Below are 12,255 nucleotides of genomic sequence, written 5' to 3' on the forward strand. Positions count from 1 at the left end.
GTGACGTCATGCAGACACAGCCACATTTTACACTCAGACACACAGCATCCACAGGTTTTTTTTTAATAGGACGTGCCATATATCATACCCTTTCCAGAGAGATCCACACTGGTAACATCCCAGTTAACAATTAAATGATATAGAATTGAACCCCAATTTTTTTCAGCCCATTTCTTATTGCTCAAAAGATTAACTGTTTAGAGGAACACAAATCAGGCCTGTGTGATAGCTTGTTCTTAATGCTCCTCTTTTAACAAAAGCATGTTCAGAAACAGGAAAAGGGGGGAAAACCTTTAATGAAGAAAATCTGTGCTGAGAAAAGACCAGAGAGCCAATGAAAAGCCTCACTTAATTGACAAGCAGCTGCCTTAGCTTTGAAAGCATTTATTCAAGATTATTATTTTTTTTTTCTCTCTTCGAGTAAGCTGGAGAGGAGCTCTACAGACTCATATTTTCTGTGGTAAATCAAGGTGCAGAGACATTAACCATGAGAACGATTTTAAATCATCCACTTCATGAATTAAATATGGAAAATAATACCCCATTGTTGAAAAGGCTCCAAAAAAAGAAAACAGAGTCTGCAGCTTCGTTTGAATTGAAAAGGAAGTTCTGGAATTGACCTTGTAATTTGCTTTTGTGAATGTGGAGTTTATGCTACTCTCTCATTTGAGATATTAACCCCCTTTGCTTCCAAAGACAAGCCTTGAAGCTCTTAGAATTTAAATTCACGAAAGTAATGGAACCATCAAAGTTTCTTAAAGATTGTTGCTAAGACGAAAAACTAAAAAAGCTGAATTGTTATAAAAATTATATATTTTTGTTCAACCACAAAGTTATCATTGTTTTTGTTAAACGTTTGGGATTTAAGATACAGAAATTTTCTTATTTTAATCGCAATCATATATTCTTCTTAAGGACACATATTTCTCAATTTTTTCAGAAAGTTATTCATTAAAGCAAAATTAATCATAATGTTTCAGAAATAGCAAGTGTGATTCTTTGGAAAATGATATTAAAATTCATTGGTTCTCACTTACAACTTTTTCCATAATATTGTCTAGCAGTACATTGTAAAAATGATAGATGACACTTCTCGGCTCTTAAAGGCATCAGCTAATAAATGCAGGAAAAATATTTTTTTATGTTGTGTTTGTATATGCATAGATGTAGAAACTATATAATATAGATGACATGATATATTGAAAAGAAAGCTCAACTTTTTTACTTTTTGGTGCAATGAGTCACAATTAATTAATTGGTCAAATCATTTAAGTATAAAAAAACTAGGTTTGGTTGATTTAGACTTGGTTAGAGATTAATATATAAGTGATCAAATTGTAAGAAAGACAAAATTTAAATAAAAACTAATTAATACTCTATTTATCTATTTGAAGAACACTAAAAAACCTCACCAGTGCTAGATCCAAGCCGATTATTCTGTATGTGGATCAATAGGTTAGTTTTCTTTAAATGCTGTTCTATAAGGCAACTTACGTACCCTCCAAAAAAAAAGCAGAGCCTTATAAATATTTGCATAGCTGTTGACATGGAAAAATAGACGGTAGGAAGTGGCTTGTATCACGTGTGTTTCCTTAAACTTCAACGTCGTGTCTTCATTTTGAAATACATAAACATCTAAGAAGAAGAAGTAAAATAACAAAACCTAGAGATCTGCTTCTAAATTTAAACAGGAAGTAGCTGCTGGATAATAAATCCACAGCCTATAGCATTTTGTTTAATGTGACTGCAGCGATCTCTATGGAAACAAAAGAGAGGTGCCTCTGAATCAGATAATTTAATCTGTTTTAGAAAGGGTACGAGAAGTATTCAGTTATTTAAAGAAATGCCTTTGTCCTCTCACTCTGGGCCACTGACATCATCGTTTTATCAATTTAATTACCCCTAACTGCACTCAATAATGCCCCTTCCTCTCCTCAGTAAGCAACTGATGTATGCCATCTGTCTACCCAAAGGAATAACAGTTGTGTGATTATTTTACTGAGCTTAGTGTATTTTCTTAGTTAAAATGGTGGCATTTCTGGAATATTGTACTTACTTTCTCCCTGGCCAGAGAAATAGTTGGAAAGTGAATAAGAACTGGACATGAATTTGAGCAAACTCGGGGAGACGGTGAAAGACAGGGAAGCCTGTTGTGCTGCAGTCCATGGGGTCACAGTCAGACACGACTCAGCGACTGAACCACGAACTGCAATAAGAGTTTCGCTCAGCTAGGAGGAGCATCCTGATTTGGATGCTAAGTATGTTTTCACCTGTGGATCTCTTGATGCACTTGAACAAGTCGTATCTATAATCTAACTCCTATGGGTACCTGTGTTTCAGCCTACTTGGTGCCTGTGTGTGCATGTATGTTCGAGTACATGTGAGTGGACTCAAGGGAGTGGAGCACAATGGGAGAGAGACAGAGTGAGAGGGAAACTTAGCGCATCATAGACAAAGAACAAGACACCAAGGGGAGGCAAGGAGATGGAGGAAACTGTAAGGCAAAGGCGCGGAGTGAGTAGATGACAAGGAAAGACAGACATCTGCCTTTGCACACACACACACACACACACACACTCACACATCAATGACAACAAAAAACTCAGGGTTCATTTCTGGGTTAGAATTATGTGTGTACAATGACATACCTAAGGTATAGTTTCAGGAAATGTTAATCTTATAATTAGCTGTGGAATGCTAAAGATTAATCCCTCACTAGGACTAGTGAGGCCATTCCTAAGTCAGATTAATACAATGACTGCTGCTGCTGCTAAATCACTTCAGTGGTGTCCGACTCTGTGCGGTCCCATAGATGACAGCCCACCAGGCTCCTCCGTCCACAGGGTTCTCCAGGCAAAAACACTGGAGTGGGTTGCCATTTCCTTCTCCAAATATAATGACAGGCGTTGGTTTTTTAAGGCCTGAAGCACTATACCACCTCAACACGGAAGGGTGGGTCCATCCTCCTCCATCTTGGCCACTCACTGGTGCCTGGGGCTTATAATGGAGACCTGCTCCGATTCTCCACAGGTAGCCCTTCCCTAGAGCGACACACCCAGACAAAGCCAGTATCCCCCCTGTGCTTCAGGCACCCAGGACCCCAGCGTTCCCTGACACAAGGTCCAAGCCCACTTCCAGACCCAGAGTCTCTGTCCTAAATCCATCCTCTCAAGGGCAGACCACATCATGTCTGCACTTCACAGGCCTATCTCCTAAGAGTGTCTACACACCGCTGGGGTGGGGTGTGTCACGGTGCAGAGGAGAGCAGCAGGTGGGAAAAGAGGGTGTAGGGAAGATCTCCAGATGCGGCAGGCTGAATCACTGCCCTGTTCCTCTCATATTCCTGGGAGAACTTCCAGGAGTCCCCCACATGCAACTTGTGTACCAGCCCTCTGGATCCTAACAAGGCCTTCCCTGTCAAGGTGGGATGGTGGAGCACCTCTTAGGCAGAGTGGGAGCACTTCATGCAGACCTTCAAACATGTGGATACATGAAGGGCGGGCTTGTTTGGCTGACAAACGTGGGTGGCAGGTCTGATCTAGGGAGCTTAGCAAAATGCCACGCCAAACGTCACCCCAGATCAATGACTTCAGAATATTTTGGGGTAGGAGGAGTCTTCTTGGCAGCTTAGTGGAGAAAGACTGATTTAAAAAGCTGGCTAAGTCATTCCTTGCAACTACCCACACACTGAGGAGGGAAAAAAAAAATCCTAACTCATACCTACTTTAGTCCCCTGACATTAGAACCTGAAGAACAGATTAATAAACTTACATTTTTTTTTAAGAGGCCCACTGACCAATGTAAACCAGATATTTTTTCACACTGTGGTAAACTTGAACCTATTAAGAAAAGGGAAATAGCATTAATATTGAACATGGCTTGCTTAATTTAACTTCACAATAGAAGACAGCACTTTAAAACAAAAGACACCCACACTGAACCAGCCTTCGCATTGTTCTGTAAAAGCCGCCACTCCATTTGGGGTTGGGGGAAAGCAGTTCACCCTATTTCTCAGCAAGTGAGACTCTTAAGGAGAAAAAAAAAAAGGATCATCATCTCAATGACTAATTAATTTTCAAAAATATTGTTATGCAGACAACTGCTCCACTCTAATGCTATGCTCAGCCTCAAATTGGGAAATTTTCTGGCAATAGAAAAGCTAGCAATTGCAGTAAAGGGGGGGGAAATGTAAAATATTCGGTTTAAGAAGTAATATCTTTAACACAATGCTCATCGGTGTCTATGTCAATGAAGATGAAGTTACTTTTTAGCACTTTCAAAACACCGGTACAGGAAAATGAGTATTTTGGGTGGCTAACTTATGAATCGCAACCATATTATTTTTCTTGGAATCGTGTCTTCCCTAATTGAGTTATTTGCATTTGGAAGTCCCTTTGAATCATCATGTGCTCTGTGATCATTTGCAAAGAAGGTAACAAACAATCTATTTGGAACATATTCGGTCATCCCAATTAGGAGAAGCCAGGAACTTCCTCAGAAAACATGAGGCCAGGTGACTTTGTTGAAAAGCTTCTCTCGCTCTGGCCTGTGGAAAATAAACTTGATGATCTAATCATACTTCTTCCTTTCAAATATCAGTTATGTCAACATGAATAATTATTTTTCCCGAATAATGATCTCAGGAGTTAATATTCATGTTAAGGTTTTCATCTGTGTTGGCAAAATGATGGGTTTCAGTGCCTCCTGTCCTGGAGATGCTGTAAGATGGATTTTGTGAAACTCTTGGTTCATCACTGCTGACATCAAGCAGATTATCCCCCAGATGTAGACATGAGGAATCCCCGTGATGTCATTCACAGTGAATTTTGGTCATATACGAGTCTTGAATTTCCCGTGTGTGTGTGTGTACGGTTAGTCGCTCTGTTGTGTCCAGTTTTTTGTGATCCCATTGACTGTAGCCTGCCAGTCTCCTCTGTCCAGGGTATTCTCCAGGCAAGAATACTGGAGTGAGTTGCCATTTCCTTCTCCAGGGAATTTTCCTGACCCAGGGATAGGAATCAGGGGTCGAACCCAGGTCTCCTGCATTGCAGGGAGATATTTTACCATCAGAGCTACCTGGGAAGCCCTGAATTTCCCACAATTGATTGATATTTCACTTGCTTAATTTTTCTATGACAAGGCTGAACTTGGAACTTTTATTTCCTAATCCTTTGGACAGGCATATAGTCCTGCCTTTATTTAAAATTGGTGGTCAATTCACTGATTTTGTCATTAAAATTGTTGGTTCTTTAGCTCCTAATTATGGACTTCCCTAGTAGCTCAGTTGTGAAGAATTCACCTGCAGAAGACACAGGAGACTCGGGTTCTACCCCTGGGTAGGGGAGATCTCCTGGAGAAGGAAATGGCAACCCACTCCAGTATTTTTGCCTGGGGAGTCTCATGGACAAAGGATCTTGGCGGGCTATAGTCCATGGGGCCACAAAGAGTTGGGCACAACTGGAGGGACTGAGCAGACAGCTCCCAATCAGGTCGATTAAACGTTACAGACATTACAATTGTCTGCAGAGCCTCTTTCACTGTTGAACCTCTTTTTAAATTTTCTTTTTCTCTAGTTCAGTTATTTCTCCCTCCCTCCTTTCCTTCTTTCTTTTCTGTCAACCTTTCATTTTCATTCACCTTAACTGATTTATGATATGTTTCCTTTCTCTACTGAAACTCCTAGCAAAGGACAGCTTTTCTATATTGTTCACAAATATATCATCACCATCTATAATTGTGTTTGGTACATAAAAATAAAAATTTCAAAAAGCTGTTTGTACAAATGATTGAAATAAAATTTATAGATAATCTTTCTGCATACAATGATATGCTAAATGCAGATCATAAAGACTAATGTTACATATAACAATAAATGTAAAAACATAAAATAGTCATTTTTTTTAACTAGGTAAATCTATTTGGGGCAAGCGAAAAGTAATCTGAAAATATCACAGAAACATATAAGCATAGGGACATTCCTCAAATATTATTTATAGTGCTGAGTTTTTAGAAAACATTGGTAAACAATGGTTAATTGTTAAACTACATCAGGATATCAACTTTGGTAAAGAATGTTTTTGCATTCATCACAATTATACTTATAGAGGAGTTAAAATAATGTAGAAAGGGGCTGGCTTTTCTGGTTATGTGAAGAAAACAGCATATGCATTTATTTACTGAATGACAGCAAATATTAGCAAAATTTTTCAAAGAGAAAGAGGTTTGATAGCATTAAAGAAAAAGTAGATGGAAGATTTTTGTGTGTATGTGTTTTTGTTATTTTTTAAGAGACCACAGAATTTTTGAGTAATTTTTCCATGTATTATATATATATATATATATACACTAATTTTCAAGTCTAAAAATTAAGAGAAAAAAATTATTTTAAAAATGGAATGGAATCAATGACCATTCTAGTGATGTGTGTGTCTGCTCAAGTCATGTCCAATTCATGGACTGTAGCCTCCCTCTGTCCATGGGATTCTCCAGGCAGGAATGCTGGAGTGGGTGCCACTTCCGATTCCAAGAGATCTTCCCGACCCAGAGATCGGATCCCCGTCTCCTGCATCTCTTACACTGGCAGGCGATTCTTTACCACTGGGCCTCATGGGAACACAGTAAAAGAATAGTTGAAATTCCAGGTGAAGTTGGATCTTCCGTGCATTGGAGGAAAGTAAAATGATCACTGAATTTGAACATAGCCTCTTAGTCACTTTGGATTGAAAAGTGAAAGGAAAGTCATATCTGTAAAGCTAAAACCCTAAAAATTCAGACCAGCAGTCTCCACACTGTAAGTGTTTTGCTTGTTTAGTTATATTTTCTTTCAAAGTACAAATAGCAATTCAGGTTTTCAAATAAGAATTTGGAGGCCTTAAAAGACTATGTTTGCAATGTTTCCAAACTTAGTAGGTGTAAAGCAGAAAATTAATTCTACGTGTTAATTAAACCAAAGTCTAGGTTCTTGATCATTATTGTCTAATAGCCTTTGTCTTAATCCACGTGTAACAGGGGAAAGGATTGGGTCAGGTTTGTGTGAGCGGACGAGCAATGTCATCACTCTGTCCCAATGTCTCAGAGGTTAGTGGGAGAGGCTGCTTTTACTAAAGCAGGACTTGTAACTCACCTGCAATGGCTTGGCACCGAGATCAGAGGGACTTCTCACTCCTCCAGAACAGGCAATGAACTTTCATTATTCACATGTTGCTTCTAATCAAATCGTGATAAGAATATAAGCTTCCATGTTCCTGTTGAAAGTAACCACAAAGAATCCATCTCCAACTACTTCTAGTTTGTTTTAACAATGACTTGGCTTTATCTGTGCCCTAAGTTCCTCTAAATCATTGTGGTTTTGCTGTGGCCCTTCGACAAGAAGATATCGAGAAGAAAAATGGCAAAAGATGAGATTGGGGAAAAAAAAAGATCAGAGGTTCATTCATAAAGAACTATAAATGCCCTTTCAAAGTAGTTGGCCTTAATCATGGAGAAATCAAGAAAAACCAGTGACTCACAGGCAGTGGGAGGTGAGAGAGGCAATGCCCATGTTTCATGATACCTTCTGTGGCCACATTAAGAAACACAGGGTGGGTAGGAGGGGTCCAAAGGGAGAAGCCACAGAGGAAGAAACACCTCAGTGTTCTAGCAACAGAATAAACCGTGGCAAGCTGCTCACACGCTGTGTGTCACAGAAGCCCTCTGCTTGAATCATCAATTTCATGACTTTCTTAGGGACTGTACCTGCTTTCTTTTAAGGCCATCCTCATTTTTCTCTCACGTATATATATAAGACCTGAAGAAAGTCACTAGATAAATAACTAAATAAATTCTAAAGTTCTAGAATTTTGAACAAGTTCCCTGGCACTCCAGCTGTTTAGACTGTATTCTCAGTGCAGGGCCATGGGCTCAATCCCTGGCCAGGGAACTAAGATCCTGCACACTGCTCAGTGTGGCCTAAAGCATTAAAAAATAATAATAAAATTCTAGAATTGTATACTTTTTAGAATGTTTCTTTATTAAGCAAAGATGATGAAGGTATCTTAAGATATGCCGAATGGCTAGTTGCATTAGATACTAACGTAATATCAAATACATGATGGAATATAGATGCATATCTATTATCTATCTATATTTCCATTAGAGATTTTCAGATTTATCACAGATTGAATCACTGTTGTTTACTTTTCAAATACACATAAAGAATTTCAATTACCTGTGAAATTAAAGTTCTCACCTTAGCACTTAAAAACCATTATATGCCACTGCCTCATAATACAAAACCCTCTGAAAGTACACCAACCTCCCTGAGTTTACTAAAAAAGCCACACTCATTCCCTTTTCCCTTTTCCTATCTCTCCATACCTACACCTTTCGGTCTAATCCCTAACTTCTAAAGCACTCTTAGTTCCAGTGTTTAATTTAATGTTTCTGGTACCTCATATTCTGGCTCCCACGGAGAACTGCACCCCGTATTCGGCACATGTTGGAGTCATGGGAAGCTATCACAAAGCGCTTGTATTGGGTTTCTTATTGTGATTTGAAAGTTTGCAGTGTGGAAATTTCTGTCCCTATATGGGAACTCAGGTTGATGGCTTTCCAACCCTTATTTGGCAAAAGTTCCTTTGATCACTGTAAGAAACATTGACAAATACCTTAGGCTTTCCTGGTGACTCTGTGGTAAAGAATCTGCCTTTCAGCGCAGGAGATGTGGGTTCAATCCCTGATCTGGAAAGATCCCACATGCCGTGCAGCAACTAAGCTCAAATGCCACTACTGAGCCTGTGCTCCAGAGCCCACGTGCTCTGCAACAAGACAAGCCATGGCAATGAGAGGCCTGGGCCCTGCAACTGGAGAGGAGCCCCTGCTCCCTGCAACTAGAGAAAAGTTCTCTGCGCTCCTCACCACAACAAAGATGCAGTGCAACCAAAAATAAGTGATAAATAACATTATATGAAAAAGTCTCAAATGGGTTCTTAGAATGTTTGCTCCCATGAGCTCGTCATTTTTTTTTAGATTTCTTTCCCTGTAGAAGATACTGCATTTCTCCCACTCCAGCTTTCTCTAGGCTGGCTCCCTGAAGCCTGGGGTAGAGCAAACGACTGATGTGTGAAGAGCTGGGCAGGTCTATGCAAGATGGGTGGGAAGAAAGAATAAAGCATGATAAAAATATTGAAAGGACAACCCACTCCCTAGAATTCGGTTGCAAAAATCTAGCTATGAGTAAAGGTCGACACCAGCAGCAGGGAGACAGCAGGAGATAGAATGTTAAGGTTGAAAGATCCTCAGTGGACCAAGGATTTCAACTCCTTACATTATTCTTATCAGGTTACGATGTGGCCTGTCTGTGGAACAGAGTAGTTCGTGTCAGGCTGAGGCTGCACCCAGTCACCCAGATTCCCACACATCTATTTCTTCCCCATGGTTTTAACCAAAATGTGTCCAATTCGAACTTCTCTGGTGGCTCAGTGGTAAAGAAGCCCTGGGTGGGGAAGATCCCCTGAGGAGGGCATGGCAACCCACTTCAGTGTTCTTGCCTGGAGAATCCCATGGACAGAGAAGCCTGGCGGGCTACAGTCCATGGGGTCACAAAGAGTCAGACAAGACAGAGAGACTAAAGCACCACCATTAGAAACAGCTCAGATCCAGTTTTCCTTCTAACATATTACTCTCCCAAGCATCATCAAAACATGCTGATGCACAATTATCAAGCAAGAAATGCTAGAGGCCCATTTATATGACAAAATGTGGTAATATAACATAGGCATGTTTATTTACCTATGGCAAACGGAAGGCATTTAGCTTCCAGTTCAGTTTCCTTTTTATTTAAGTGTCTATGGGTTAACTAAAACAATATATTGCCACCATGAAAAAGAGAAAGTAAACCACAGTACCTGGATATAAACCTGGGAGGTAGTTCTGTTTTTGTTTTTTTTTTTTCCTTTTTTTTTTCGATTTTCCCAGCAGTCTGTTTCCACCCTTTGTGAAATTTTGGCAGTTGGAATACAAAGTTCTGAGGAAGAAGGATGAGTGGGTACTTTGCTTTGAGCAGTGCTTTTGAAATGGGTATTTAAGGTCTTTGAGAAGTTATTTACAGGAATAGATTGGATAAAATAGCAACATACAACCCAGAAGTGGCAGCCACAGAGACTTCCTTTCTCAATCTCAGTGGTGGGGAAACACTTAGGATAATTGCTAGACAAGTGCTGAGCTCGGTGGGAGGCGAAAGATTGACTTCCACTCTACCCCACTCTCTGTATTTTATATTTTGGTAATTATACCACATTTTTAATATTTCTTTGGAGTGCACATTTTTTTTTCTTGAAAAAGTGCTTTTTAAGATTCTTAACACTTAAAAAAGTTATAAATTCAGTGTATGTTGAGTCAAAATCTGAATGTAACAAGCTTACTCAACAAATAAGCTTAATGCACTTGAATGCTTTTTATGTAAAAATGAATTCATTGCATTGAGTAATTATATATTAGATATTTGTTGAATAAATAAATAAAGATTTACACATAATGCACCAAATAATTAAAAGAGATCTCTTGATTTTACAAGTAAAAACATTTGTTTTTAGAAAAATATGGTTATACTTATAAAGGAAAAAATCTGTTTAAGATCCTATGCTTTTTTGCTTCAACTACAGTTTAGTTTGCTTGATAGCATTACACACCTTTTCCACCGTTCAAGGACAATATAAGAACTGATTTGAATCTCACGTTTATATTCTGACACTGTTAATAATATCAAAATCACATCAGTGTGAGGTAACACGCAATTTTTCTAAGTTGTAGTTTAGAAGACAACGTTCTAATACCAAATACTTTGGTTCTAATACCAAAGCTATGGCAGTTGTAAGCTGTGGAACTATTGGAACTGGAAGCAATCCAACATCTGGATTGGAACAGAAAGTTGGAATGGTTTGCCAATGATGTTTCATTCAAAATGTTTGAATGGAGAGACAAGGACACACATTATCATACGTATTATTTTAGTCCAGCTGGGATCAGAGGCTCACAATGTACAACTCCTTTGGCAGAAGTGCATTCAGTTCATAAATTCCTTCTACATTCACTCATATCATGGATAACAGTGCACCTCCCACTGTGGGACATGTTACAGCTCTCTCAATTGCAGCAGCCTGGAACAATCACGCTTCCTTTCTCCAAGACCCCTACCTGGAAAGGCTGTAGCATTTTTACCAAATATATCAGTAAGACAGCTCTTAGAAGACCCTGTACCCATTGAGAGCAACTGAGAAAACTGGATATAAAGCAAACAAACAAAATAAAATGGAAAAATTAGCCAGCTACTGATGAAATTAGGCGGGCTTCTCACATCCTCTGCAAGTGGAAAAGAATACTCCTGCCAATGCAGGAGATGCAAGAGACGCAGGTTTGATCCCTGGGTAGGGAAGGTTCTCTGCAGCAGGAAATGGCAACCCACTTCAGTACTCTGGCCTGGGAAATTCCATGGATAGAGAAGCCTGGCAGGGAATGGTCTTCAATATTTTTGCCTGGAAAATTCCAGCAACAGGGAGCCTGATGGGCTACAGTCCATGGGATCGTAAAGAATCAGACATGACTGAGGACAAGCACAATTAAATCAAGGATAGGATCTTGATGGGGGAGGGCACGGTTTCAAAGAAGTTGGACCTTCTTTAAACTGATTTCTCCTGAGGACATATATAATTTTTTGGCAAAAAAATGAGAAACGCAGATGAGAAACCTTCAGGCAGAGAAGAGAAACCTTCAGGCAAAGGGTTGTGTTCAAGTTCAGAGAACACATCAGAGCTTTTGATAATCTAAGATTGATGGAGCAACAAAAATTGTAGCATGCGGGGGGTCAAGATAGCTAGGACTTAAGAGGCTGATATCTTGGTGAGTAATGGTGGATTAGTTGATAATCAAGTGTGACTCTTGTGACCGTATGGACTACAAGTCTCCAGGCTCCTCTGTCCACAGGATTTTCCAAGAAAGAATGCTGGAATGAGTTGCCACTTCCTTCTCCAGGGGATCTTCCTGACCCAGGGATCAAACCCGGGTCTCCTGCACTTCAGGCAGATTCTTTACCAACCTAGCTACCAAGGAAGCCCCAGGTAAGTAAGGAAGTAGACAAAAGTAAGTTTTAGACTCTGCAGCTTCTACAAGGTGCTCATTAAATTGTTAAGCTCAGTTGGGCAAGAAGCTAAGCGTTTTTGTTTTGTTTTGTTGGCCATGCTGCCATAGCATGTGGGATCTTAGTTCCCCAACCAGGGACGG

The sequence above is a fragment of the Capricornis sumatraensis genome, chromosome 12 (genome assembly GCF_032405125.1).
Source record: "Capricornis sumatraensis isolate serow.1 chromosome 12, serow.2, whole genome shotgun sequence".
Lineage (NCBI taxonomy): Eukaryota > Metazoa > Chordata > Mammalia > Artiodactyla > Bovidae > Capricornis > Capricornis sumatraensis.